Raw genomic sequence first — 25,540 nt, 5'->3', positions numbered from 1 at the left:
CAGCAAGGTAGCTTCATTTGTAGAGTCGAATGTAAAATTATTACGACGCACTACAACGCTTATGATACGCACACAGGCTGTAGCACGTTTTATACACTGACGGAAAAGAAATCGCAAAACCAAGAAAGAGTTGTGCTGCATAAACTCAAAGTAGGTAGGCGTGTTCATACATCTCAGACATGATGTCTATACAAATTTCGCGCCACTAGCATATGTGTATGTAGCAGGGTGGACGTGCCTTTTAAGCAGATGTGCATTTTAATGTCACTCATAGAATAGCTTTGGAGTAGGTTGCAGCGTGGAAGAGATATTCGCTGTCACTACGCATGAAGTCGACCATTTGGTACTTCCTTGTGGCAGTGTTGCTGTGTTCCATTAATTGTCCAAAGACGTGACGGCTGCTGTATAAAGGGACAGTGTTTTGTAATGACCAGCGCTCTTTCTTAATTTTATATACAGGGTGGCGCAGATGGATCGGGTGGTTTTAAAATACTTGTCAAACTGTCAATTGTAAAGGTATTGGATTGAAATAAAGTGCAAAACGTGTAGTTACAATGGAAGTTTATTAACAAAAAAATAGTAATGTTAGTTTTTAAAAATTACATCCATCAAATGCCCTCCTTCTCGAGCGACGCATTCTTGGAGTCGGTCCTTAACGTTCCGCATTGCCCGCTCAAGCACATCACCAGGAATTGATGTGATTTCGGTGTGAATTGCTGCCTTCAACTCCTGAATGGTCCGGGGTTTGTTCATGTAGACCCTTGCTTTTAAATAACCCCATAAGAAAAAGTCACATACCGTGAGGTCCGGCGAGCGAGGGGGCCAATGGACATCTCCATTACGGGAAATCAAACGGCCAGGGAACAGAGCGCGTACAGCTTGCATTGATATCCTAGCGGTATGTGCAGTTGCCCCGTCTTGTTGGAACCACATATTGCCCATGTCGTAATTGTTCTCTTCAAGTTGTGGGAGAAGAAAATCTTCAATCATGTTCACATAACGCTGCGAATTAACAGTAACCGCCTGCTCCCTTTCATTTTCAAAAAAGTAAGGACCAATTATCCCTACCTTAGAAACCCCACACCAAACCGTCACTTTGTCACTATGGAGAGGCCGTTGGTGTAGATCTCTTGGGTTAGTGTCGGCCCAGTAACGGCAATTTTGCTTGTTTACGTATCCGTTAATGTGAAAGTGAGCCTCGTCAGACATCATGATAATCAGGTTTACATCTTACAATAACTCCAACATCTGTTGGCTAAACTGAAGCCTTTGAAGATGGTCTGTTGGGAGAATCGTCTGTACCAACAGGATTTTATAGGGGTGGAATTTCAGTTCTTCGTTAAGAATCCTTTGAAGGCTCCGACGTGACATTCCAAGAGCTTGAGCACGACGTCTCGTTGATCGACGTGGGCTCGCAGTGACATCGCGTCTCACACGCTCCACGTTCTCAGGCGTTGTTATTGTTGGCGGTCTAGGCGTCCATTTTGGAGCACATGAACCAGTAGTGCGGAAATTATGCACCCAACTCAATATCGTATCTCGCTTAGGAACACTACCGCGAGGTGGGATGTTGAAACGCCGGCGAAAGGCACGCGTCACAGCAACAATTGACTCGTTATTGCGTATGAACTCTTCCACTGCGAAAACACGATGCTCAACGGACCACGTAGCCATCGCGACTGACTGCCAGCCTGCAACTGAAACTTCCCGTCCCCCCCCCCCCCCCACCACAGGACGAAGTCGCCGAACACCTGGCTCCCCCCCTCCAGACGTACAGTCCACTTCAAAACCACCCGATCCATCTGCGCCACCCTGTACCAGCCAAACAGCGACTTCGCCTTGAACTCTGACAAAGGTGATATACAAGCTGTTAACATGGTCCGGGCCACTCACAATGGTGTCGCCACGAGTTAGTGTCTTGTAGCTGGTCATATGCTCCCGATATAGCTGCATCTACACCTGAAAATACGCCTATACTCCGCAAGCTGCCTTATAGAATGTAGCGGAGGGTATTTCTACCACCATTAGCTTTTCCGTTCTTTTCTGTTCCATTCACGAATGGTGCATGCTACGAACGATTCGCTATAAATCTCCGCAAAAAGTCTACTTTCTCTGATTCCCTCGTCTGGACAATATTACGAAAAATAATACGTTGCTCGACTCTTTCTGGAACATACTCTCTCGAAATTTGAACGTTAAACCACTCCATGATGTACAAAGCCTGTCTCGTAGCGTCGGCAACTGGAGTTTGTTGATGAACTCCGTTACGCTCTCGGTCCGAGATCTTCTGTACCTCTTATATTATTTCAGCCTTATGGGGTTTCTCGGACTGTTGAATAGTAATAGTACTCAAGACTCACCCGATCGATGTTTTGTGAGCCAGTTCTTTGTGGAAGAATTACATATCTTTAAGATTCTTCCCTGGCAGCTGCATTTCCCACTATTGATTTTAAATAGTGAATCTACTTTAGATCACACTCGATGGTTAGTCCCAGGCAAGTCACAGTAGCTACGCTAGCGCTTTACAGTTATTTGTTGTCGTTAGTGTAACCCAACAGTAGTATATCTCTTCGCTTGTTTACGGGCAATGCATTACATTTATTTACGTTCAGGGCAAACTGCCAGTTCCTGCACGAACCGCCGATGCTCGGCAAGTCTCCCTGCCCTCCGCTATAGTCTTCTGGCTTTGCAGCCTTCCTATAGACAACAGTAAGGGCTGCGAGTAGTTTCATGATTCATGAAGCCTCTAACGTTATTCCTAGATCATTAATGAACATAAATAGTAAGTAGTAGCGCCAATACAAAGAGAAGCCAAAGTCATGGGATACATCCTAATATAGTGCCGGACTTCCTTTTGCTCGACGTAGTGCAACAACTCGGCGCGGCATGGACTCAACAAGTAACTTCCCTGCAGAGACACTGAGCCATGCTGCGACTATAGCCGTCCGTAAATGCTAAAGTGTTCCGGTGCAGGATTTTGTGCACGAACTTACCTCCTGATTACGTTCCAGAAATGTTTGATAGGACTCATGTCGGGAGATCTGGGTGTCCAAATCATTCGAATGTTCTTCAAACCAAATGCGAACAATTGTGGCCTGGTGCCATGGCATCGTTTTTTGGGAGCATAATGTTCATGAATGGCTGCAAATGGTCTCCAGGTAGCGGAACATAAACATTTCAGTTTAATGGTCGGTTCAGTTGGACAAGAGGACCCAGTCCATTGCATGTAAACACAGTCCACATCAATATGGAGCCAACACCAGCTTGGTAATAACTCGGGTACATGGCTTCGTGGGATCTGCTCCACACTCAAGCACTACGATCAGCTCTTATCAACTGAAATCTGGACTCATCTGACCCGCGACAGTTTTCTAGTCGTCTAGGGTCCAATCGATATGGCCTCAAGCCCAGGGGAGACTCTGCAGGCGATGTCGTCCTGTTAGCAAAGACACTTTCGCCGGCTGTCTGCTGTCATGGCGCATTAACGCCAAATTTTGCGGCACTGTCCTAACGGATACGTTCCTCGTACGTCTGACATTGATTTCTCCGGTTATTTCGTTGGATACTAATGTCTGTTAAAACTAACAACTCTACTCAAACGCTGCTGTACTCGGGCCTTAGGTGAAGACCGTCGGCCACTGCGTTGTCCGTGGTGAGACGTAACGTCTGAATTTTGGTATCCTCGGCGCACCCATGATATTGTGGATCTCGGAATATGGAATTCTCTACCTATTTCAGAAATGGGATGTTCCTTGCGTCTGGCTCCAAGTACCATTTCACGTTCATAGTCTATTAATTCCCGTACTGCGGCTATACTTACGTCGGAAATCTCTTCACATGAATCACCTGAGTAAAGATGACATTTTATACCTTGTTTACTCGATACTACCACCATCTATTTATGTGCATATCGCTGTCTCTTGACTTCTGTGACCTCATTGTAAATTACAAGTAGTAATGGCACTATAACACTTCCTTGGCATACACATGAAATTTCAGTGGTCGCTTTTGCTCCCTTAAGAACGATGCGTTGAGTTCTTTCCGTAAGGAGTCCATAATCAAACCACAAATCTGGTCCGATACTCGGTAATGTCAAATCTCGTTCACTGGACGACAGTGAGGAAGTGTCTCGAATGCCTTCCAAAGGTCGAGGAACACGGCATCAACCTGAATACATTCGTCTGAGTCGCTTTGGATCTCATGGACGAACAGGGAAAGTTGGGTTTCAAACGGTTTTTGTTGAATGCAAGCTGATTTTTATAGAACAGGCAGATATTCGTTCTCCAAGGCTTCATAGTGCATGACCGTAAAAGATGCTGCATAGCTCTACGACAGACTGTCGTCAGTCTGTAATTGTGTGTGTCTGTCGAAGAACCCTTCTTGGAAACCGTAGTGACCTGTGCTTTATTCCAATTCCTAAATGCTCTTCGTTGCTACACTGGCAAACGACAAACTACTGCTAGAAGGGAAGCAATTTCTTTCACATAAGCTCTATGGAACCTAAGAGTCGTCTCGTCTGGTCCAGTGCCTTTCCGTTATTGAGCGTTTTAATTGATTTTGCGTTCCGCAATCACTTATCTCAAAATCAGCCATTTCAGCATCAGGTGATTATTGAAAGGAGCAACCATATCACTAAACGCTTACGGTGGCTGGCCCACTCCCGGAACATTTAAACACAGTTACAAATACATGTGACACCCTCAGCCTCTCTGCAGCCCTTAGATATACACCAAGATTTACTTTTGCCCTCCAGAGAGAGCTTGTACTGCATTGGGAAGTCGTGTAATATTGCTTCACTGTCACTGTACTGCTTCACTGCTTCACTGCTTCACTGTCACTGTAATTTGCTTCACCGATAGATGGATACCATTCCCATTACGTAACATTATTGGAGCATGGCAGATTTGCCGCTGCATCTTTCATTCACTGTGGTAAGCATCTCACAACAGCACTAGCAACAATCCTAGTGTAATGGCTCAGTGGTTAACACAGTAAACTAGCATTTTAAGGGTTCCATATGCAACTCCTCAAATGGTTCAAATAGCTCTGAGCACTAGAGGACTTAACTCCTGAGTTCATCAGTCGCCTAAAACTTAGAACTACTTAAACCTAACTAACCTAAGGACATCACACACATCCATGCCCAAGGCAGGATTTGAACCTGCGACCGTAGCGGTCGCGCGGTTCCAGATTGTAGCGCCTAGAACCGCTCGGCCACTCCGGCCGGCTGCAACTCTTCTTCCGATAGTTTATCGTTTTATGTTTACCATTGTTTGTTGTTATATTTACTATCATTGTTTACTACCATTGTATCTCCGGAAGGGTAGCGACCGACATCTTGTAAGGTGACTATAATTTCGGACCTTACAAGAACTCATCGACATACTTTGCCGTGATCAACAAACACAATTAGGTGTCATGTGATAGATTGTACGTCCTATATATGAATATATAAAAGAGGCTAACATTGTCACGTACATCTTGTAAATAATTTTTAACGCTTATTGCATGAAAGGTGATGGAGTGTCTTTATTATAAAAACTGCGTAATGAATGATTGCCTATACTATGGAACGCCAGTGGAGATGAAACGGCAGGCAGAACTCAAGCTCTGGGTGGAAGGCCCGCACAGGTGTTGGTCCTGCTTAAAAACAGGAAATAGCAAGACGGACGTCATAGCACCTAAGCACTGGAGCACAATAGAGTCTGTGGAGAGGGAGAATATTCTGCATTTCGGAAATATGATTCGTTTTCGGAATTACGATGGTGGGGAGCCGAGCCTTGCTGGGAGGCCAGCGGTGGAGAGAAGACGTCTTCTGTTGTGAGTGCTCGTGTGTGACAGTCGCTCAATATCAGCTTTTGTTGGTACAGACTGACTTGCTGTCTTTGCTCTCAGGCAAGTTTATAGTTAGAACAGCTAGATACTGTACTGTTGCGAACCTATACGATTCTGGACTTCACCTCCTGGATCTAAGTCGTCGTTGAGTGCGCAACGTTCAGTAATTAAGGGCACTCCTTCTGCCTATGTATACGTTGAGACGTTATCTGAACTCCGTCCTTGTGGTTGGGAGTTGGCGTTTCTCGTCTGTAGAACACAGAGAGGAGAAGACAGTATTACAGTATATTAGAGACCAGCCTTTGCCGTCCTAGTGTTTGAAAGATTTTATTTGTGGCTGGATTTCTTCCATCGTCGCAGACGAGTACGAGAACCATTACTTCGACGCACCGGACACAGTACATAGGGTGATATTGCTAATTGCTTTGGATTATTAGGGGCTATAAGGCTAAACAGCTGTGATCACGTAGGATTTATTTCCACTGACGTTGCAGTCCATTGTAGATCATCTTTAAAAGTAGTGTCTTCTTGTGTTTGGTACATAGATGGTGTCAGTCACTTCGCGTTATTTATATTAAATCGCGCAGTCATAATAAAAGGGCAGAGTTGTTCAATGGATCAGTAATTTTAGCTAGAAAATATAAACATTTGTAATAGAGATTGTTTTTAATATAAGATAAATGTATATACAGCAACAACGTTTATCATTTAGTATAATTAGTTCCCTTAATCATTCTTTTCTGTTTAGGTTGGAATTTATATGTTAAAGAGCATTAAGAGATCCTAAGATCTGCTTCAGGGGGTAGTCAGACTGGGCCAGATCTTTATTTTAGCGTTTATTATTTTCCGTTGCGCACAGTCTTTCAACACCGCCTGCAGTAGCATCATGGAATCATTCTCCGCCCTTGACTTATTCCAGTTCTGTCTCTGAATTTTGACGACCTCGTCATCGACGGAATGTTAAGCCCTAGTGGTCTTTCCTTCCGAACAACGTACTCAAGCTGACGTCACGTTGAATAATACAGAGGCAAGAAGAAGGTAAGCAGCACATTCTGAAATACTGTAGATACGTGCCGAAATGAAAGATGAACAAAGATAACCACCTACTTGTATTTTGAGAATGTATTCTTCTTGCACAGATGTTAAATGTGGTCTGTTAACTCGTTTTGACGTTGGTATTATTGTATAATATTTCTTTCATAAAATAAAACTTAACCTTTCTCGCATACATTACAATACGTCCCATATGGAATCTTTGTCTACTCCTATAAATATCAGGAAGCGAACTTTATTTCAACCCATACGTTACGAAATTCGTTGCGTAATTCTGTATTACTGTGCATCCTCTAGTAATTTGAAACAAAGGCTGTAATTATTACTCAAAGCGATGTCAGAATAAAATGTATATTTCGTTGCATTGTTATGAAATTTTACAGAATGAGAGCAATGCCTGTTGTAGGACTGCTTCAAAGATACATTCAGAATGTGACATGCCATGTAAGTGAAATACTTTGGAGAGGGATTTTGATTCCGTGAAAATAAATTAATATTCATAAACGTTATGAAATTTTATATTTTACTGCATGGAATCCGGTCAAGTGTGCATGGTTTTTCCTATTACATGAATAGATTTCGTGTTTCCGTATGTATTCGTAATTGAATATTTTGTACTAAATTTATTCTGGACGGGTGGAATGTGGATTTAAATAATCGCAGCGTTGCCTCACTTTTTATTCTCCACGTTGCATCACCCCCACGTCGATAAAGCAGCGATGAGCTGCGTATAAGAACCTTCGACTACTCTCTGTGATGTATTTTGTTTAAATAAATGAATGATTGTTTTACGTCTCTGTTATTATAATAAAACATTTCTGTTTTACCTCCAAATATGACCAGATGCCTTTTCCAATACATGTGTGGTAACCATTTTGTAATGTGTAATATTTACGGAAATATAGTAAAATATATTTAATTGTGTCGTTATGATAATTTCACTAACGATAATCATCACTGTAATAAATAATTATTCACATTTCTCAATACAGCTCTAGATTTCTGTAGGACTGCCGTCGTACGCCTATAGCAAAGGCATGGATTTGGCCAGCAGAAATCGACAATGCAGTTAGTGCATATTGCACGGCCAATATATCCAAGAACCACGTCTTCTCGAGCCTTTAGTTGGGGGATTTCAAAGTCCGACTCCCTCTAATTATTCTGCCGTTATTTCAGTATCAAATAACACGGTCATACCATTCCTTTGTTAAACAGGCGATGGCATAACTGCAAATTTTTTCTCAATAAAATTACAGGTCTTCTAGCTAGTCCCGCGCCCTTACCTATACGCCGTTGCATAAATACGATGCTTCGTTATATCTGATCCTCTCATTTGAATATTTGAGCTAAATAATTGTAACAGTCATTAATTCCGAAATCCAATATCGAATCTCTAAATTTTTCACGCGATCGTATGGTAAAAATCATTATTCATGTCATCCGTTCTTAGTAAAAGCACAAACATAAACAGGCGAAATACGCGAGGCAGAAAGATACAGATATAAACTTACGTTTCCGTGGCAGAACTTGTTTTGAATGTATGCAGTATAAATCCTTTTTATGTTTCATGAACAACACATCATCAAAATTTCCAAGCCACGTCTGACAGGAAGATGGAAATGTAATAGCTTCAGCCCGGCAGATGACATTTGCCGACACCACTTCCACCGTTCTCCACAATCAAGATACAACAGCAAACTTTTACGCAGAGAAAATATCTTTCACTGATGCGCGTAATTTATCATTTATTTGAAATTTATGTCCAGAAGCTAATTATTCAGTGATACGATATATAACTTCATTCATATTCAGTTTGAGTGTTGTATTGTGAATTTCAAAAAACTGCATCTTGGCAGTAGTAACATGTAATGGTGAACAAGTCAGACTCAGCTGATAGTGGACGAAAATGCAATTATTAACGAAAATCCTTAACATGAAAGATATTCCAAACCACTCGTAGACATTTTGTTAGATCCATAGTTTCAAAATTTTCTGTGTCGAATTTTATATCGATTCTGACGTATGACGAAGACAGGCGAATTTAATTCAATGACTGCGGAAGACAATGCCGATTTGCCAATAGGCGATGTAATCGAGTCATATAATATGGTTGAACAAAATGCTAAACAAATTCTCCCTTCAGAACCTGAAGCAGTGCTAAGTTCTGAAGAGAAAGAAATATGATTTTTGAACAGTAATCTTGTGCACGCACAAATCCATGCCGAAAGTGAGCAGAATGAAGGCAATACCTTGGTGGACATGTGCCTTGTACTCAAAGTGCACAAATTACACAGCCCCCACAAACCGTATGCAAAATATGTACCACTATAGTCCTTAACACATTCGCGACAGCAAATTGAAGCCCACAAACATTTCCCAAAGAACAAGGGAAGCTACAAAAATTCCTATGTTCTAAGTACAAGGCTGCAAAGTCTCGGGTGCTACTGGCTTAAAAGCTATATTAGTGAAACGGCAGACACAGGTGGACATAACAGGGCAAGGAGTTACATTGTGCTCGTTTTTAGTAATAAGCGGTCTGACTGTAGAATGCCTCCTCAGCTTTGATTATTTACAGAAAATTACCCACTGATCGACTTTTTACACAGGAAAATTCCTTCTGGTGCACGACGGTAAACAAATAAATTTGATTTATTGCACATGCCTGAAGAAAAGACAAGGTAAATTTAATATGTAAATTGAAGGTGAACGAGGAAAAAAAAAAAGGAAATGAAATGAAATGGATTACTGATGTCAAATGGATTGAAACATCACCTGGAAGCATCGGCGACAAGCGTAAATGTGTACCGGACCATGATTCTAATTCGGGATCTACTGCTTACTAGATAGGTGTGTTAACCACCGCTCCACCCAGGACACAGTGTTATTGCAACAGCGTGGGCTACCTCGGCAAGCCCCACGGCCGACCTACACATCCACAGAGCGCCATCAATCTGCAGTCCCTGTCAATTTATTCCATTCTTGCTACTCTGAGATTTCCGCAGGAGGTCGGACGTACTTTTGCATCCACACTGAAATTGGTGGCTCCATTTGGGCAAATCAGTTAAATGAATGCGTAGTGTCTGTTCTTTCAGACATAAATATATAATGTATCACACCTGCACATTCTCCATGATGTTTGTTCTTTTGGACATCTCTGGAAGAACAGACTCCACGCATCCAAATAACTGATTCGAGTAGATGGCCCATGGACCGACCTTCTTCAGTGCGGATGATCAAGTTACGCCGCACCTCCTATGGGAATCTCACAGTAGCGAGCATGGAAGAAATGAACAGAGACTAGGGTTGGTGGCGTTTGGTGTCATTATTGGTAAGTCGTGATGGGTGCTGAGATAATCCTCACAGTTCGAGTGACAATGCGTCCCGGATACACAGTAGTTAATGGCACTGCCCAGTAAGCAGGTGACCTTGGGTTCGAATCCCAGTGATGTACATATTTTCATTCTTCGCCGCCATTACTGCGAAATGTCCCGATGCTGCTGACATCAATAATCTCTTCTCTTTCCTTTCCTCCCCCGTCCCCCTCCCGCACTCCATCCATCTTCAATTTACATGTAATGTATTACAGCTGCAGACTCCGTGTGGTGTCTGCTCTTCCGGAGATGTTACTTGGCAAAAATTTTGTATATATGAACAAAATTTTAATTCAATCCAATATGAGGCGATGTTCTGCCCGTTAGCTAAGTTTGAATAATTATTAATGACTTAGTGATGGACATAAATTTGGAATACGAAACATTAAGTGTGAGCACGTTTTTACGCTTTTTAAATGAAGATTGTGCATTTGTCCCCGGCGCACATCCTTTAAGGAAACAAGCATAAAACTGGCTGTCTTATCGTTAAATAGGGAAATGCGGGAAGGACCTGTAGCCGTATAGAAACAAAAGGACAAGCTATGCTCGAAATTTCCCACTCGCTATGTGGATAACGGACATGTAAACGAAATGTATAAACAAGAGGCACCTGTGGTCTAAAGTAGTGTCTTTGATTCGTAATCAAAACGCCCTCGGTCCACGCTTCGAAACCACCCTCCGCCTAAACTTTTAATTATAATCGCCATTGGTGGCCGAAGACTTCTGGCACAAGATGTCGTCACCAAAACTTTATTTATTTTATTTACACCTCAACTTCCGTAGGATCAAATTGAGTAGTAAGTCTCCAAGGTAATGGAACGCGACAGTACATGAAATTACAACATAAAATTAATAACAGATAAAAATAAAATGTTTACGAAGGTGAAAAAAGTCAAGCCATATGTTTAAGTAATCGCAATCAACAATACAACAAGAATCAGATGAAATTTTCAAGGAACTCCTCGACAAAAGGAGTGACCAAGGAGGAAACTCTTCAGTTTCGATTTGAAAGCTCGTGGATTACTGCTAAGATTTTTGAATTCTGGTGGTAGCTTGTTGAAAATGGATGGAGCAGTATACTGAACACATTTCTCCACAAGAGTTAAGGAAGTCCAGTCCAAATGCAGGTTTGATTTCTGCCGAGTATTAACTGAGTGAAAGCTGATTATTCTTGGGAATAAGCTAAAACTATAAACAAGAAATTATATATATATATATATATATATATATATATATATATATATAATGTGTGCCCCGACCGGGACTCGAACCCGGGATCTCCTGCTTACATGGCAGACGCTCTATCCATCTGAGCCACCGCGGGCACAGAGGATAGTGCGTCTGCAGGGACTTATCCCTTGCACACTCCCCGTGAGATCCACATTCCCAACATGTCCACAACACTACATTCGTAGTGCGCCTAATAGATTGCAGCTAGGGTGACTATTTAATTATCATTTCATTTCTAGCAAAGCTGCATGGTCATCCACGGTAACTGTTCTTTGGGGAACAGATATTACCGTCATATATATAGTTAAAAAAATATGGGTTCCCGGCCTTTGACCTTCTTGTGCGAACGCACACGCTATGCCCGAACTCGTACGGGACTTGGTAGATTAATCTGCCACGAGTAATGAGTATGATGGGCAAACATCTATTAGGCGCACTACGAATGTAGTGTTATGGGAATGTGGATCTCACGGGGAGCGTGCAAGGGATAAGTCCCTGCAGACGCACTATCCTCTGTGCCCGCGGTGGCTCAGATGGATAGAGCGTCTGCCATGTAAGCAGGAGATCCCGGGTTCGAGTCCCGGTCGGGGCACACATTTTCAACATTTCCCCAATGAAGTGTATCAACGCCTGCTTGCAGCTAGGGTGTCTATTTAACTATCATTTCATTTCTAGCAAAGCTGCATGGTCATCCACGGTAACTGTTCTTTCGGGAGCAGATACTACCGTCATATACACTCCTGGAAATGGAAAAAAGAACACATTGACACCGGTGTGTCAGACCCACCCGGACACTGCGAGAGGGCTGTACAAGCAATGATCACACGCACGGCACAGCGGACACACCAGGAACCGCGGTGTTGGCCGTCGAATTGCGCTAGCTGCGCAGCATTTGTGCACCGCCGCCGTCAGTGTCAGCCAGTTTGCCGTGGCATACGGAGCTCCATCGCAGTCTTTAACACTGGTAGCATACCGCGACAGCGTGGACGTGAACCGTATGTGCAGTTGACGGACTTTGAGCGAGGGCGTATAGTGGGCATGCGGGAGGCCGGGTGGACGTACCGCCGAATTGCTCAACACGTGGGGCGTGAGGTCTCCACAGTACATCGATGTTGTCGCCAGTGGTCGGCGGAAGGTGCACGTGCCCGTCGACCTGGGACCGGACCGCAGCGACGCACGGATGCACGCCAAGACCGTAGGATCCTACGCAGTGCCGTAGGGGACCGCACCGCCACTTCCCAGCAAATTAGGGACACTGTTGCTCCTGGGGTATCGGCGAGGACCATTCGCAACCGTCTCCATGAAGCTGGGCTACGGTCCCGCACACCGTTAGGCCGTCTTCCGCTCACGCCCCAACATCGTGCAGCCCGCCTCCAGTGGTGTCGCGACAGGCGTGAATGGAGGGACGAATGGAGACGTGTCGTCTTCAGCGATGAGAGTCGCTTCTGCCTTGGTGCCAATGATGGTCGTATGCGTGTTTGGCGCCGTGCAGGTGAGCGCCACAATCAGGACTGCATACGACCGAGGCACACAGGGCCAACACCCGGCATCATGGTGTGGGGAGCGATCTCCTACACTGGCCGTACACCACTGGTGATCGTCGAGAGGACACTGAATAGTGCACGGTACATCCAAACCATCATCGAACCCATCGTTCTACCATTCCTAGACCGTCAAGGGAACTTGCTGTTCCAACAGGACAATGCACGTCCGCATGTATCCCGTGCCACCCAACGTGCTCTAGAAGGTGTAAGTCAACTACCCTGGCCAGCAAGATCTCCGGATCTGTCCCCCAATTGAGCATGTTTGGGACTGGATGAAGCGTCGTCTCACGCGGTCTGCACGTCCAGCACGAACGCTGGTCCAACTGAGGCGCCAGGTGGAAATGGCATGGCAAGCCGTTCCACAGGACTACATCCAGCATCTCTACGATCGTCTCCATGGGAGAATAGCAGCCTGCATTGCTGCGAAAGGTGGATATACACTGTACTAGTGCCGACATTGTGCATGCTCTGTTGCCTGTGTCTATGTGCCTGTGGTTCTGTCAGTGTGATCATGTGATGTATCTGACCCCAGGAATGTGTCAATAAAGTTTCCCCTTCCTGGGACAATGAATTCACGGTGTTCTTATTTCAATTTCCAGGAGTGTATATATATATATATATATATATATATATATATATATATATATATATATATATATATATATACACATATATATATATATATATATATATATATATATTGAGAGGCCTATTTCAAAATACCCAGACTCGTAACGGGTGTCGACAAGAGGTTCGTGAACTTGCACACTTATTGTCCGAACCGCCCATTTTTTAACCAAAAATATTCTTTTAGAATGGGAAGAGTTACCCCAAAATGTAATACCATCCGACACAAGCGAATGAAAATAAGGAAAGCAGATTAATTTGTGTCGAACGATCACTCACTTCATATACCGTTCGAATAGTAAAAATAGCAGTCTTAAGTCATTGAACAAGATCCTGAACGTGGGCTTCCACGATGACCGTTCAGTTTCACTAATCATATGCCCATTCTGTGAAATTAAAACGTCAGGTTTTGTTGAACTTTGCGTTAGAAACTGTAAAAACTTAGTCTTACTGTGATCTTCTGTAAGTTTACTTTCTACAAGCCATGAACTTATGTCATGAACTGCAGTATTTGAAACCGAGCCAATGTTGGACACAAGATCCTTACTACCAGGCTAGTGTCTTCATAAAACAGAAATATACTATTTATATCAATAAGTAATAGGCATGGTCCCAACACTGATCCCTGGGGCACACCCCCACTTGTCCGTACCACACTCAAACCCCACATCACAGCCATCTCAACACTGTGAATAATGACCTTTTTCTGTCTGTTGCTAAAGTAAAAGATGAACTAATCGTGAGCTACTCTCTGTATTCTGTAATGGTCATACTTCTGGAGCAATATTTTGTGATGAACACAAATGCCTTAGTTAAATGAAAAAGTAAGTCTAGTGTTCGAAATCTTTTGTTTAATCCTTCCAGTGCCTCACAGAGAAAAGAGAACATAGCATATTCAGTTGTTAAACGACTTCTAAAGCCGAACTGAACATTCGATAGCAAATCGTGTGATGTAAAATAATTAATTATCGTCACATACACAGCCTTTTCTATAACTTTATCAAACACTGATGGCATAGATATAGGTCTAAAATTGTCCACATTATTTCTGTTTCCCTTTTTTAAATCGATTTTACTACTGAGTACTTTAATCGTTCGAGAAATGTATCATTCCCAAAGGAAAAAATAAAAATATGGCTAAATACAGGGCCAACATGTGCAGCACAATATTTTAATACTCTGCTAGGCGCTCCATCATACGTATTAGAGTCCCTAGTCTTCAGTGATTCATTTATTGACTCAATCTCTCCCTTGTCTGTATCACAGAGGAATACTTCGGACATCAGTCCCGGAAAGGCATTTTCCTACTGCCTTGTGTGATTCCCTGTAGAAAAAACGTTTTATTTAATTCACCGGAAATGCTCATAAAATGATTGTTAAATACTGTACATATATCTGATTTATCAGTAACAGAAATATTTCTGATACGAACTTTCATATCGTCGACCTTGTGCTGCTGACCAGGCACTTCCTTCCAAACTGGGCATATGGTTTTAATTTTATCCTGTGAATTAGCTATTCTATTTGCAAAGCACATACTCTTTGCCTTTCTAATAAAATTTTTAAACATCTTACAGTATTGTTAGTAATGCGCTACTGTAGCTTGATTGTGACTACTTCTAACATTTAGATATAATTCCCACTTAGTTCTACATGATATCCTTATCACACTAGTCAGCCACCTGGGCTGCCTTTTACTGGTAGCAGCCAGTGTAGAACGTTCTAATGGAAAGTAACTCTCAAAGAGCATGAGAAATGTGTTTAAGAAAGAATTATATTTTTCATCTATGTTATCAGCGCTATGAACATCCTGCCACTCTTGTTCCTTGACGAGGTTTAAAAAACTCTCTATTGTCGGTGGATTAACTTTCCAACATAGCTTGTAATAATACGTGACATTTGTTTGAGTACAAAAGCCTTTTAGGGTTAAAATTGGTGCAAAATGGTCTGAAAGGCCATTCACCCTTTTACTAACAGAATGCCAGTCTAGTATTGAAGACTGAATAAAAATATTGTTTATGCCTGTGCTACTGTTCCCCTGCACCCTAGTTGGAGAAACCACAGTCTGCATCAGTTCATATGAATTTAGGAGATCTATCAACATTCTTTTTCTTGCACCATCATATAGAAAATTTATATTGAAGTCAGCACATATAACTAGTTTCTGGTACTTCCTATAAAGTGAATCAAGAAAGCTCTCTAGCTTGAGCAGAAATGCTCTGAAGTCAGAGTTAGGGGACCTATAAGCAATAACAATTAGAAGTTTAGTTTCACTAAATTCAACTTCCCCTACACAACATTCAAATATCTGTTCAGTGCAGTACATGATACATCTACGGACTGAAATGGAATACTGCTTTTTACATACATGGCCACTCCCCCACCCCTAAGGAACTCCTTAAAAAACAGCCAGCTAATCTGTATCCTGTTAAAGGATGCCTCTCAATTGTCAAATTATTTAAGTGTGCTCTGATATACCAGTAACTTTCTATAAGCCGTTCAGTAACGATATTTCTAATACCTCTTATATGTTGATGAAATATTCTAACTCCTTCTCTACTTGGAAACATGACTTCCTATGAAGGCGAGCCCTTAGTTACAGCGACTTCCTTTACGCAGGTATACCTATCATCTGATTTCAGTCTAGAAAAGGTGCAGCTCTACCACCAACTACTACAGGATTTTTCCCATGAGTGATCAAACCTCCTCCGACTAATCGCCTATAAGCATCGCCAGCCTCCCCTTCCGATATCTGCTGAGGTGCCTAGAGAAACCCGATCTACTGATAGACTCAACTGGTACCACTGCAATCTAGCCCATGACCTCTGTCATCAGTGCCTTCTCCAGCCCTACAGCCGCATTAAGATGAGGCCGATCATGTTGCACGAAATGCACACTAGTGCCACCAGTTTGAGTAGCTATCTTTACCAGGTCACCACCTACATCATATTCCCCATCCCTATCAAGGCTGTTCCCTGCTCCACCTACTATCACTACCGGATCCTCCTTTGAGAAGTTCCTACATAATTCCCCTATGCTGTCAATCACCTGAGCCAACCCTGCACTAGGCTTCACAATGCTGGTGACCTAGCACCTACTCCCCAACACTTCCCGCAACTGTTGGCCCACATCTCTACCGTGCGAACTACCTAGTAGCAGAACCTTCTTCAGCCGTGCCGAGCTGGCGCCAGTGTTATTTTGTTTATGTGTCGGTGAGATCGACTGTGTTTGAGCTAAGCTATCTTTGCTTTTCGCGTGTCTTATCTTCCGGGTTGGCGGGCGAATCTAGTTGGTTGTTAGCCTTCGACGGGTAACCCTCGAGATCTCGTGACATTCGCTGGGAGACGAGTGTCAACGGCTGCCGTTACAAGTTGTGGTGTGAAATTGGTTGAGACTTTTGGCGACATGGACAGCTTGGAGATACAAGTTCTGTGACTTCGCTGAGAACAAAATGACAAGAGAAGCTGTAGAACCAGCTTCCTCGTATTGTGTACGTGATATGGAGTAAGTGGTCGTAATTGTGTTTTGTTGACCGACGCACTCAGAGCTATTTACACTTCATTATTGTAGTGAGATTTTCGTAGTCGAACTTTAAGATGGTGTGGAGAGTTCAGTTGGCCTAGTTAAATGGTGGCTGTTATTTGAAAGTTTTCTCAGAAATTTTATTAGGCCCTGCGCCTCTTGTAATTAAATGATGTTATGACGGCGTTTTCTAAGACTGCACTCTATTAATACAGTTGTCCACGTGTAAAATACTTACGGTCAAAGTTGCGATTTTGTCAGTAGTGTAACGTGTTCGTTTACAGGTTTACCCATATATCGAGTCAAAGGTTCTGCCGAGTGTTTCGACGTTTCACAGTTATTGGAATGTCTTTGTGATTCGGGCAGAAACTTTTGAGTGTGCCAGCGCCTTGGCGGGGAGTGAAATCTCACCCGAGGTCTAGGCCTGGCAGTGTTTAAGAACCTGACCACTACCAGAGTTTTTCACATATCGCCTTCCAAAGTTTAGTATTTATCTTCCTTCCGCCAAGGCGGGTTAAGCTGGTAGATATATAAAATATATTCTATGTAACCTGTTCGTGTATGAACCTGTTTCCTAAAATATTACGGATTGACGACTGGCTAAAGCGTAAGCTGTATACCATCTGCTGAGTTCCTTGTACAGCTCTTTCTAGTAATTATTTTATTAACACATCTAAGCACGTGAACATTTATTTTTAAAGGTTAGTGTTTCTGCTGTAGTTTTTTTATTCAAGCGGTTCTATCATGTTATGTAATTGGATCTTAGCTTGGCACTAGTGTTCAAGTGTCATTAAGTCACCCTTTACTGGTAATTCTTTGTATTATATGTATTTTGAGCGAAATCGTTTATGGGAGTTAGAATTTCTGAAGTTTGTCAGTATTTCTGTTTTCTTAATAAGAGGCTGTTTATTTGAGTACCGAGTAAGTTGTGTTTCTAATTGTATTTGCAAAGCTTTATCTAGTGGCTTGTCCGCAATTTGTAATTGTCAGATTCCTTAAAAGGCGTAATGTCAATAAATTGTCTTAATTATAAATTGTGACTACCAACCATGATTCCATCCCGCTTCCTCTTTTATGGTCTTTAAGATACGGTGTGTAAGTGTGGTACGATTAAGGAAATCACGTACCACTTCTTCTTTGTGACGTAAGCCTCCTAGCTGCATTCTGCCAACAGCCTCGTCAAAGAGGGTGGAACAGCGGCTCAGGACACTCTCTTGCCCATGTCGTGGGAAACTCCTCCTAGAGGCGGAAGAATCAGCAGTGATCAAGGGCATGACGATACTGAAGACAATGGAAACCACTGCATTAAAGACACATAATGTGCCTCCACAAAATATGTGGCCTATAACTGAAAAAGTGTCATGATGGTATCTCCTTTGGTAAAAAATTCCGGAATAGTCTCCTTTCGGATCTCCGAAACGGGATTGCCAAGGGGAAGGTGACCATGGGAAAAAGACTGAATAATCAACGAAAGGATAGCGTTGTACGTCAGGGCGTACAATGTCAAAAGCTTTAATGTGTTAGGTAAAAGCTAGAAAAAATGAAAAGGCAAATGCAAAGACTTAGAAAGTTAGGGCAGAGAGTGTGTTACAGTAAGCCGGCCGCTGTGACCGAGTGGTTCTAGACACTTCAGTCTGTAACCACACTACTGCTGCGGCCGTAGGTTCGAATCCTGCCTCGGGCATGGATGTTTGTGATGTCCTTAGGATAGTTAGGTTTAAGGGGTTCTAAGTCTAGGGGACTGATGACCTCAGATGTTAAGTCCCATAGTGCATAGAGCCCTTTTTTGTGTTACAGTGAACAATTCAGCGATACGGTCGTTCTTGTCAGAATCGACAACAAACCAACACTGACAACGATAGTTCAGGTATACATGCCGAAGGCGCAAGCTGCAGACGAAGACATAGAGAAACTATGTGAGGATATTGAAAAGGTAGTACTGTACGTAAACGGAGATGATATCTAATAGTCATGGGGGACTTCAATGCAGTGGTAGGAGAAAGATTAGAAGAAAAGGTTACAGGAGAATATAGGCTTGGGACAAGAAATGAGAGAAGAGAAAGAGTAATTCAGCCCTGTAATAAATTTTAGCTAATAATAGCGAATACTCTGTTCAAGTGTCACGAGGAGGTATACTTGGAAAAGACTGGCTGATACGGGAAGATTTCAGTTACATTACATCATGGAGAGACAGAGATTACGAAGTCAGATACGGATTGTAAGGCATACCCAGGAGCAGAGAGAGTATCAGATCACAACACAGTAGTGATGGAGAGTAGGCTGAAGTTCAAGTGAAGAGTGAGGAAGAATTAACATGCAAAGAAGTGGTATACAGAAACAGTAAGGGAAGATGAGACACAGATGAAGTTCTCTGTTGCTATAGATACAGAAATAAAGAATAGGTCAATGGGCAGTACAGTTGAAGAGGAATGGACACCTCTAAAAAGTGCAATCTCAGAAGTTGTAACGAAAAACGTAGGTGCAAAGGAGGTAACTGCGAAGAAACCATGGGTAACAGAAGAAATATTGCACTTGATCGATGAAAGGAGGAAGTACAAACGTGTTCAGGGAAATTCAGGAATACAGAAATACAAGTCGCTGAGGAATGAAATAAATAGGAACTGCAGGGCAGCTAAGACCAAAAGGCTGCATGAAAAAGTGAAGCAATATAAAGAGAAATAACTGTCGGAAGGACGGACTCAGCATACAGGAAATCAAAACGACCTTTGGTGACATAAAAAGCAAGGGTGGTAACATTAATGGTGCAACGGAAATTCCACTATTATATGCAGAAGAGAGAGCGGATAGATCGAAAGATTACATTGCAGGCCTCTATGAGGGGGAAGATACGTCTGATGTGATATACGAAGAAATAGCAGTCGATTTAGAAGAAATTGTGGATCCAGTATTAGAACTAGAATTTAATAGAGCTTCGGAAGACTTAAGATCAAAAATGGCAGAATGGATGGATAACATTCCATCAGAATTTCTAAATTATTGGGAGAAGTGGCAAGAAAACGACTATTCACAATCAGACTTTCGGAAAAATATTATCCACACAATTCCCAAGACTACAAGAGCTGAAAAATGCGGAAATTATCGAGCAGTCAGCTTAACAAGCTTATGCGTCCACATTGCTGACAAGAACAATACACAGAAGAATGAAAAAGAAAATGGGTATGAGCTTGGTGGCGATCAGTTTAGCTTTAGAAAACGTAAAGGAACGAGAGAGGCAATTCTGACACTGCGGTTGACAATTGAAGCAACACTAAACAGAAATCAGGACACTGCAAAAAGCGTTCGACAATGTAAAATGGTGTTAGGTTTTATAAAATTGTAGGAAAAATATGGTTAAGCTATAGGGAGAGATGAGTAATATACAACATGTACAAGAGCCAAGAGAGAATAATATGAGTAGACGATCAAGAACAAAGCGCTCGGATTAAAAACGGTGTAAGACAGGGTCTTAGTCTTTCCCCCCTATTGTTCAATTTGAACATCGAGAAAGCAATGATGAAACTAAAAGAATGGCTCAGGAGTGCAAGGTGAAAGGATATCAATGATACGATTCGCTGATGACATTGCTGTCCTAAGTGAAGAAGAATTACATGATTTACTGAATGGAATGAACAACCTAATGAGTACAGAATGTGGTTGGAGAGGAAATCGAATAAAGACGAAAGTAAGAGAGGTAGCATAAATGAGAAAAGCAAGATATTTAACATCACAATTGGTCACGAAGTAGACGAAGTTAACAAATTCTACTAGCTAGGTAGCAAAGTAACCAATGATGGACGGAGTGAGGAGAACATCAAAATCAGACTAACCCTCTTAAAAAGGGCATTCCTGTCCAATAGAAGTTTACTAGTATCAAACTGAGGCCTTAATTTGAGAAAGAAATTTGTGGTAATGTACATTTGGAGCACAGCATTGTATGGTAGAAGAACATGGACTTCCGGAAAACTGGAAAAAAAGAGAATTGAAGCATTTGAGATGTGGTGCTACAGGCGAGTGTTGAAAATTAGGTGGACTGATAAGATAGGGAATGAGGAGATTCTGCGCGGAATCGCAGAGGACAGATATGTATCGAGGACAAGGCATCTGTTAATACATCAGGGAATTACTTCCATGGCACTAAATGGAGCTGTAGAGGGCAAAAACTGCAGAGGTAGACAGAGTTTGGAAAGATCCAACAAATAATTTAGGACGAAGGTTACAAGAGCTAATCTGAGATGAAGAGGTTGACACAGGAGAGGAATTCATGGCGGGCCGCATCAAACCAGTCAGAATATTGATGACCCAAAAAATTGATAACCGGTGTATACAAACAAGTAATTATGAAAGTAATAAGATTAGTAACAATCATACACTTAAGGCAGTGTGTCCAACAGTGATGTAACTCATATCTTCAAGGGCGAAAAATACAATGTGCACCGGTTTCGACCTGCACGTCAAACTTCCTAGGAGTGAAACGCGGGTGTTAATTACATACTCGTGAAAGAGGAAGGAGTGAAATGTGTACATGAATATTATACAAACAGTGGGGTAGTGGATCAAACGTGAATACGTACTAAGTCCTTAAAGATAACAAATACTTTTGAATGTGTAAATGTGTCTATATTTCGTGAAATGGTTACATTATCTCATTGCTGTTTAACTTTTAAAATTTCTGCATAAAATGTCACTCCTAAACTGTGTTAATTCAAAAAGTATTCAGAAGCTTCTCCTTTATGTAACATTATTCCTAATTCCTCTAGCAGATCAAGTTTTTTTAACAATTTTTTCTGTATGGAGTGTAGTTAAGCTGTTATGGATGTCATCTACTTTGTGTCAGTTAAGGTACATGTGGTTAACTATTGCAGGTCTGTCAAAGTGGTTGCGGCTAAAGGCAGCAGCGTGTTCTTTGTAATGTGTATGTTCTTCCTGTTTTGCCTATATAAAATGCAGGGCAGCTGCCACACTGTAATTTATATACTCCACTTTGTTCTGTTATTGGATTTTTTATGTTTACTGTGTGAGGTAAGTGGTGTCCCATTTTTTGTTTGTGAAGAAAGAAATGTAATATTGATGTTTTCAAATAAGTTAGTAATTTTTTGTGATGCTGTTAATACATAGGGAATGTTTGTGAATATATGTGCAGTGTGATACGTTTTCGGTGTGGCCGATCGGTTCTAGGCACTTCAGTCTGGAACCGAGCAACCGCTACGGTCGCAGGTTCGAATCCTGCCTCAGGCATGGATGTGTGTGATGTCCTTAGGTTAGTTAGGTTTAAGTAGTTGTAAGTTATAGGGGACTGATGACTTCAGATGTTAAGTCCCACAGTGCTCAGAGCCATTTGAACCATTTTTTTTTTTTTTTTGTCGTACGTTTTTCCTGTAGTGCTTCTATTACTGATGTTTTCCTGTAGTTTCTTTGAGTTCGTCAACTGATTTTTCAGAATGTCCATTACTTCTTGCAGTTATTCGGATGGTATCAATTTCTTGTGTTAGTTCTTTGGGTTTCAATGTTAACTTGGGTGCCCTGTTCAGCATAGATCGAAATTCATGTCATTGTTCGGATGGTGTGGTGATTCATGTATTGTGATATCAGTGTAAGCTGGTTTTCTGTAAATGTAAGGATTGTCTTCTTGTTGTTCATTAACAATTGTGAAATCTAAGTAATTTATGGAACAGTCAATTTCATGTTCAGTTGTAAACTTTATTTTATCGTGGAGGGAACTGAATAAGTAAGAGAAGTTCACCACGTTCATCTTTTGTGCCATCAGATAGGAGTAGAGGGTCAACGGCATATCTTTTGTAATAAACAATTTTTTCAACAAGTTTATTTTTCCCATCAAAGAATTTGTTTCCTAAGTGGTTGATTAATTCGTCACCCAGGACTCTTGACATGATGTTATTCATAGCTAAGCCTTCTTTCTGCTGATATATTTTATCATTAAATGATAAGTAGTTGTGGGACATTACTAGACTGTGAAAGCCCATGAAGATGAGCTCCCAGGGCTCGAAATGAGTCGTACATTTCAGTAAAATCACATTTGTGACTGAAGAGGGTTGTTCTCTATCATTATAAAATAAAAGGCTTATGAACGAACGTAGAAACTGATGCAAATGGTCGAATGGCGCTTATAAGAAATGTATATTGTCAGCGCCATTCGAGGTGGCATATGTAACACCCCCATATTGAGAAAGCGGCAATGAGATGCGTTAAAAGCCTTTAACTACTCTCAGTTATGTATTTTGTTGTAATAATTAAATTGTTTTACCTCCCCCTCACTGCTACAAAGGAAGCACAGTTCTGTTTTAACTCTAGCTACGACTAGACGTCTTTTCCATTACTGATGTGGTGACCGCTTTGTAATGCGTAACATTTACGTAAATATAGTAAAATATATGTAAGTTAATTAAATCAGTTACTCAAACAATTCAATTAACCTTAATCACCATTATATTTAATAATTATCAATGTTTCTCATTACAGCTTCAGAGTGTCTATGGGACTGTCGCCATATGCCTGTAACAAAGACATGCATTAGACCACCAGAAATTTTCAGTGCTGTTAGTGCAAATTGCACGGCCAAAATATCTAAGAACCTCGTTTCCTCGAGTGATTAGTTCTGGGATTTCAAAGTCGGACGTCTTCAAATTGTTGTGTCATTATTTCAGTTTCAAATAATACATCGTGGTATCCAGTTGTTAAAGAAGTAATGGCACAGCTCCTAATATTTACTCAGTGGGATTACAGGTCTTCCAGCCAGTCCCATACACTTTTGCCATTGCGTTAAGTAAGATGTTTCGTTACATCTGAGCCTGCTATTCAATACCGCTTCAACAGAACTCGGAATATGTGCCGGACATCCATCATGTTGGAAGTACATTGCCATTCTATCATGCAGTGAAACATCTTGTAGTAACATCGGTAGAACATTACGTAGGAAATCAGCATACATTGCACCATTTAGATTGCCATCGGTAAAATGGGGCCAATTATCCTTCCTCCCATAATGCCGCACCATACATTAACACGCCAAGGTCGCTGATGTTCCACTTGTCGCAGCCATCGTGGATTTTCCGTTGCCCAATAGTGCACATTATGCCGCCGGTTTACGTTACCGCCGTTGGTGAATGACGGTTCGTCGCTAAATAAAACGCGTGCAAAAAATCTGTCATGGTCCCGTAATTTCTCTTGTTCCTAGTGGCAGAACTGTACACGACGTTCAAAGTCGTCGCCATGCAATTCCTGATGAATAGAAATATGGTAAGGTTGCAATCGATGTTGATGTAGCATTCTCAACACCGACGTTTTTGAGATTCCCGATTCCCGCGCAATTTGTCTGCTACTGATGTGCGGATTAGCCGCGACAGCAGCTAAAACACCTACTTGGGCATCATCACTTGTTGCAGGTCCTGGTTGACGTTTCACATGTGGCTGAACACTACCTGTTTCCTTAAATAATGTAACTATCTGGCGAACAGTCCGGACACTTGGATGATGCTGTCCGGGATACCGAGCAGCATAAGTAGCACACGCCCCTGGGCCATTTTGATTACAATAGCCATACATCAAAACGATATCGACCTTTTCCGCAATTGGTAAACAGTTTATTTTAACACGGGTAATGTATCACGAAGCAAATACCGTTCGCACTGGCGGAATGTGACGTGATACCACGAACTTATGCGTTTGTGACTATTACAGCTCCATCTATCACAAAGCGAAAAAAGTGGTCCTCCTAAAACAGTCATCTCTCTTTACGTACTACACGAATATGCAATAAAAAAAGGAGGTTCCTATTTAAAAAAAACGCAGTTGATACCCGTTTGACCAATGGCAGCGCCATCTAGCGCGCCAACCATAGAGCAATCTGGTTTACCCCTTCAAGCTAGACGAGTTTCGTTTTTTGTAGTTTTTTCGTTTGGTGCTTATTTCGTGAGATATCTGGCCCGGTCACTATCAGTGGAAAACCCTATATATATATATATATATATATATATATATATATATATATATATATATATATATATATATATATTTTCTGATACGTTTTACTGCGAGTCAAATCTCAAAACGATAAACGACGTTATGGGGGTGGGGCGGAGGGAGGGGGAGGGGAGGAAGTGGGTATTTCGGAAAAGGCCCTATGGGCATGTAAAAAAAGTATGTGTGTCTTGTTTTGCTCCCCACCACGACATATTCTAAGCCTATCATAATCTCTGAAAATTATTTCGAGCAGTTAGTTCACGAGCCCAGACGAATAGTAAACGGTTGTGAAAACATAGTTGACCTCTTAGCAACAGATAATTCTGAGTTAATAACCAGCATCAAAACCGATATAGCGATTTGTGAACACAGGGTTGTCGT

At 41.8% G+C, this 25,540-nt stretch overlaps 2 non-coding genes across 2 annotated transcripts; one reads left to right on the top strand and one right to left on the bottom strand.

Moving 5' to 3' along the window:
* Positions 1–11,509: 11,509 nt before the first annotated feature.
* Trnat-ugu (transfer RNA threonine (anticodon UGU)) lies at positions 11,510–11,584 on the bottom strand. Its single transcript has one exon. It is a non-coding gene; the product is annotated as a tRNA-Thr (tRNA).
* A 422-nt stretch (positions 11,585–12,006) lies between these two features.
* Trnat-ugu (transfer RNA threonine (anticodon UGU)) lies at positions 12,007–12,081 on the top strand. The gene has a single exon. It is a non-coding gene; the product is annotated as a tRNA-Thr (tRNA).
* Positions 12,082–25,540: the final 13,459 nt, after the last annotated feature.

The sequence above is a fragment of the Schistocerca nitens genome, chromosome 5 (assembly GCF_023898315.1).
Source record: "Schistocerca nitens isolate TAMUIC-IGC-003100 chromosome 5, iqSchNite1.1, whole genome shotgun sequence".
NCBI classification, from domain to species: Eukaryota; Metazoa; Arthropoda; class Insecta; order Orthoptera; family Acrididae; genus Schistocerca; species Schistocerca nitens.
Note: the sequence above shows the minus strand (reverse complement) of the source record. Positions and strands in the feature narration are given on the sequence as shown.